This window comes from Gymnoscopelus braueri, assembly GCF_963280865.1.
Source record: "Gymnoscopelus braueri genome assembly, chromosome: 19".
NCBI lineage: Eukaryota > Metazoa > Chordata > Actinopteri > Myctophiformes > Myctophidae > Gymnoscopelus > Gymnoscopelus braueri.
This window is the reverse complement of record NC_137621.1, coordinates 9,506,031-9,511,834: the sequence shown is the minus strand read 5'-3', so window position 1 is coordinate 9,511,834 and position 5,804 is coordinate 9,506,031. Positions and strand designations below refer to the sequence as shown.

The following is a 5,804-nucleotide window of genomic DNA, read 5'->3' as shown; positions in this document are numbered from 1 at the left end:
ACGGTGACAAAGATGACATGCCCATGACATGCCCCGATGAACTAGCTGTGAGCTTGTAGATCTGCTACAAATAAATGACATGCCCCAAATAAGTACGCCTGGTTACTGTCCGAACACATGTCCCAAGGAGGCACTGTGGTGTTGGGCAAAGTACCTGCCCAACACCACAGTGTCTAGGGCCTAGACACTGTGGTGTTGGGCAGGTACTTTGCCGCTGTATCCCACATTACCAAGGAGGTATAGGATACACCCAGTGGGTCTGAATAAAGCAGTATGAGTGTCAGTGGCCAGCATGGGTAGAACCAGGACATTTGGTTTTGCAAAGAAGCAAAGATTTGAGTTAAAAATGTTCACTCTAAAAATATATATTCAAAGATTCTGAATCAGAATCAGGTTTATTGTCAAATCACAGGTTTAATAAAAAAAAGTGGGTGAAATTCGTGTCTATATATTCACACTAGTGCCTGAGATAAGATATGTGCGTGAACATAGCAGCAATGTATACTGTGCATGATATACCTTGGATAGACGTTAGTTAAGGTGCTTGGGGAAAAAAACACAATAAAAGACAAAAGTCAGTGCGTTATACACTGGATTACGGTGCAAAATGTCAGTGTGTGTCGACCGCATAATCCACATGAGTAGACTGACACTGGTATAGTCAGCAAGTAGTGCCATGAGGAAGAGCAAAGAAAAATAGGGGGAAGAGGAAAACAAAGTCACTTGTAGGCTACTTGGTGTAATCCACGGTGGGTGGGTCCAAGGAAGAGCTAAATCCAAGTCATTTGTCCCTGGTATAATCCACAGGAAGAAATACAGAAAATAAAGAAATACATTTTGTTCCAGGGACCCCAGAATCAAAGATTTGAGTTAAAATGTTCTCACTAAAAACATATATTCAAAGATTTGCACACATTTTCAAAAACAGCAGATCTACAGCAGATCTCGCTATGTACAAGCTCATAGAGCGGCACGAAAAATACTTTGTGGTCCTCAAGCTCTTTGTCGTCAAGCATTGGGTCCTGGAGAACACAGCGTTTGGTACAAGGTCCTGGAGATGATCTCGTGAACTTCTTCCTGCTGGAGGGCTGAAGATCCAAAATGGCAGTCCATCTTTGGAGTTGCTGGTCCTGGAGAATGCAGCGTTTGGTATGAGGTCCTGGAGATGATCTCCTGAACTTTGGACTGCTGGAGGGCTGAAGATCCAAAATGGCAGTCCTTGAAGCCTTGAAGGAAAAGAGAAAGAAAAAAATGAATTACAATTAAACCACAAAACCACTTAAACAGGAACACAACAATGTTAATACAATTACCACACTCTACCACACTACAGTGTGTGTGTGTGTGTGTGTGTGTGTGTGTGTGTGTGTGTGTGTGTGTGTGTGTGTGTGTGTGCGTGTGCGTGTGCGTGTGTGTGTGTGTATTGTATTGTCTTGTCTTGTCTGCTGACTGTCTGCTGAATCTTCTACCAAGCCATTGTCCTTTGACTGTTGACATGCAAATTGCAATTTATTTGAGAGACAGTTTCACTGCACTGGCAGGGAATAGCAGCAGTATACTTATATTATCAAAGTAAAAGTACATAATTTCTTGCTGAATTTGCGAGCCTTAAACAAAAAGAAGAAAGAAAGAAAAAAAAAAGAGAGTGTGTGCTGGAGATTACCTGTTAAAACTCCGAAAGGTCCTCACACATGTACCGCTGGATGCCAACAACTGTAAAATATATAACAGCAATTAAAACTCAGAAAACTTCAACTGAAACAGGAGTGCACAAAAAAAAAAGTTAAATGAAGAAGAAGAAGAGTGTGGGTGTGTAGTACCTTTTAAAACTTCCTCGTCAACAGTGGGGAAATCAATGAATGCTCCCTGCAAATATAATTTTAGGGGTCGGTGGGATGAAGCAATGCTTTGCCATTGTATTCTATGTAGCCATAGTAAAGACAAACTACAAAGCAATCCAACTTTAGTTACTAACATTTATAAAGTATGTGTATTTTACTATACTGCATTATGCTGACAAATTAAATCATGGCATATGACTTGACTAATAGCTACTTAACTAGGCCACATGTTTTAAAACAATCTGAACTCATACAGGTAAAGAAACACTAGCCTACAACTGATCAAACAGACTGTAGAGAACTGATCAAAGTAAATACAATAAACAGTATAACCTACTAATGATTTACAATTAGATAAAATAGCAGCTTACCATTTACAAAGCTAGTCCGAAAACATCAACAGGCCAGCAGTACATGGGTGAGAAGAATGAATTCACCCAACCGCCCAAACAGTTCGAACGTTTGAAATCTCTGTTTGGACGAATCTGACACAGGTTCCCCTCCCCACCGAGAGAGAGAGAGAGAGAGAGAGAGAGAGAGAGAGAGAGAGAGAGAGAGAGAGAGAGACTGGAAATAAACTATTTACTTAGTTTAGTTAGTTTTAACAAGTTAAAAGTTACTATGTAGAGGTACTGTACTAATGCTTTGCACTAAACAACAAGCACAAAAAAAAGTACTGACATTTTATACTTAAGTAAAAGAATCAATAGTGTAATGTAGAAATGCTCTTACTTGTTACAAGTAAAAGTCCATTACATTGTGTTCTTTTGAGCACTACTGGGCCTAGACTAGAAAACACACTAAATAGTTTATTAACCACATGACTGGTGGTAACCTGTATTTTTGGCAGTGATGGCAGAAGTACTCAGATATTTTACTTAAGTAAAAGTAGCAATACCACAATATAAAAATACTAAAAAATATAAAAACAAGTAAAAGGCCTGTGTTCAAAATGTTACTTGAGTAATAGTAACAAGACCAGGAGACCTGGTTCTGCCAGACCCAGAATAAATTCCTAGTACTTTATAAGGACTTCGTATGACGGACTTCGTATTACGTGTCAGCCTGTGTCCCTTTTATGCCCATGTATGGAGAAGAAAGGGTCCCTTTTATACAGCCGGTCTTTTTCGCCCATGTATGGACGAAAGGGGGCAGAGCCTCATGTAGGCCGACCCTCTGGGTCTGGCAAAAAAAAGTATTGGCATCAAAATATACTTAAAGTACCAAAAGTGAAAGTATTAAAATGTTTGAAAATAGCAGATCTACAAGCTTGTAGATTGGCTATTTTCAAATAGCCTATGTATAAAATAGGGCTAAAGTGGTTAATGTGGTGATAGAGGTGGTGCTCCTATTGTCTCAGAGACCTGAGACAATAGGGCCACTGAACCCATCAACACCTTTCATGCAAATGTTGTGCCTGCATGTAAATCTCTACCCCCTAAAATACACACGAAAACACACATAAAGTAAGCCTTGTTTGTGATATAATTGTATCCATTTAATGACCCTTAAACGTAGCTTAGGTATAAAATAAGGCTAAAGTGGTTAATGTATGTTTTATAATGTAATCATTTATATCTGCAAAGTAACTAAAGTTTTCAAATAATTGTAGTGGAGCAAAGGTACAATATTTGCCCCAAGACTGCACTCTGATCTGTGTGTGTGTGTGTGTGTGTGTGTGTGTGTGTGTGTGTGTGTGTGTGTGTGTGTGTCATGCTTTATTCGTATGTCCTTTCTGTAAACTAGTCCCCCCCACTCTGAACCCCACACCTCCCATTGTTTGAACAAATAGCTCATTTACACGTGAAGTATCTCTTCCACGGCCTTAAAGGCTCTATTGCACTTTTGTAGTTGCCAACAACGCCATATTGTAGTTAGTTTGTTGTCCCAGTGGTGAGAATGAATGGTGGTAGAATGAATGGAGTCATCACTGGTCAGTGAGGTTTCTTTGCTTCCGATTTATTGCATAAGTACAAAACAGTACAAAACAGCTCTTCCATGGACCCTGAGGTCCTCTCAGCAGCCTGCCGGCCACTGAGTGTCACACACCAAGTCGCATTTCAGTATAGTCTTTATAACAGAGAGATCTAAAGAAAGAGGAGGTACAGGTATGGGTGTGTCAGACTTCAAAGGTGAGCCCCCACCCGGTCCAAACATTTGCAACTGTTGGGACAGGAAGGGGATGGAGACACGTGCATAGAACCTCCCAGGTAAACAACAAAGAGAATGTTAATCTTAACCCCACACCCTGGTCAGCCAACAGCCACCTCTTTGAATACGCTCCCCTGTCTGTAGGCTACCTGTAAGCAAACATATGACTGAGATTTGTATCTATGTTTATGAAATATACACATCACACGTGTATGGGAAGATTCCCTAGCAGAGAAAAGAGAGACGCATATCCAGGTAAAGGCATTTGAAGGTGAACAGTCCTCTCCCGAATTCATTCAAAAACTCCCACCGATCATTTATGTTGGGCGGGGATATGCCCTGCCCACACATCCAGGTATATCCCCCTTTTCACCCAGTGCGAGGTGTTTAGTTCTCAACAGGATGGAAAATGAAAGCCTGAATGAGTTGAAACCCGAGCCCTGCCTGAGCCCAATCATAACACACTGTACATTAATCAGCCCAATCCCGATTCAGGCGCCAAAAAATCTATAAAAATAATAATAGCAATGCCAGAAATGGCTGCAGGTCAGCAGAGGTTCACATCACATAGCACTATGGGATTCAGAAATAAGTGCAGGTGAGAAAAGAAACCCATAAAGGGCTTATAAAGGGTTCTCACCTAAAAAATAATAAACAAGTAGTTAAACATAATAATCACATTAAACATAATAATCAAACATAAGATATGACAAACAACAAATACCTAGTGTGCAGTTGAATGTGTGGGTGTGAGTGTCTGTGTATTGGGTGTGAGTGTCTGTGTATAGAGTGTGTGTATAGAGTGTGTGTGTGTGTGTGTGTGTGTGTGTGTGTGTGTGTGTGTGCGTGCGTGCGTGCGTGCGTGCGTGCGTGTGGAGAGGCTTGATTCATCAGGCTGGCCCTCAGTCTATGTTTAAAGTTACTGAGTGAAGATGAACCTGAACATCATTAGTCAAGTGTTGATCACACTTCTGTCTCTCTGTGTTTCCTCTGGAAGATGTTCGCTCTGTCGTCTGAATATCAGCTTTCTGATTGGACCAGAATGTGTAGGGCGTGAACACAAAAACTCTCTAAACCCATTAAGACCTGAGGCCGATTATACTAATGCCTTCTAAATCAGTGGTTCTCAAACTTTTTTATGCCGAGGACTCCCAAATTGATGTGTATTTGGCCGCGGACCCCCATCTGAAAATGTTTTGTGTCAGGAACCTCCAGAAGAAAAGATTGTGTTAAAGCAGCCTTGAAAAGACACCTATTCTCTCAGGCTTATAGCATATAGTTGTTTGTTGTTTTGTTTGTTCATTGTTTTTGATGTAAAGAGTCCTAGGGTTTATGAAAGGCGCTATATGAATTCAAGCTATTATAATTATTACTATATAAAAAAATCTAAATTGTTAATACTTTCAAGATTTTTCAAAAATGTTCAAAAATAGCACATAATACAAGCTCGCAGCGCGACACGAAGTAACGCGCTGTGAGCTTGTATATGTGCTATTTTTGAATAGCCAACCCTAAAATCTAAAATAACACTGATTCTTTCCCGGGTTTAATCACGCTTTGGTAGAGGGTTGGGTTGCCATGACGTTTAGAACACACATGACGACTTAATGACATCATCAATGTCGTCATCGCCACCATAGTTTTCTATAAAAACAGCCTGCAAACGAAAAAAAGACGATTTGTCATTTAACCTGGGTTATTAAAAACTAACTATAGAAATCTATTCGACAGATCTAATTGAGTGATTTTTTCGGACGAACCCCCAGATCCAGCTGTGTCTCCGTTACCAGGGCAACGCAGTGCTGCTCCGGA

At 40.4% G+C, this 5,804-nt stretch overlaps 1 long non-coding RNA gene across 1 annotated transcript; it reads right to left on the bottom strand.

The window, feature by feature from the left end:
* Window positions 1–1,126: 1,126 nt before the first annotated feature.
* Window positions 1,127–1,858, bottom strand: LOC308074453. Its single transcript, XR_013932112.1, has 3 exons — window positions 1,821–1,858; window positions 1,664–1,713; window positions 1,127–1,226 (listed from the first exon to the last, which is right to left on the bottom strand). It is a non-coding gene; the product is annotated as an uncharacterized lncRNA (long non-coding RNA).
* Window positions 1,859–5,804: the final 3,946 nt, after the last annotated feature.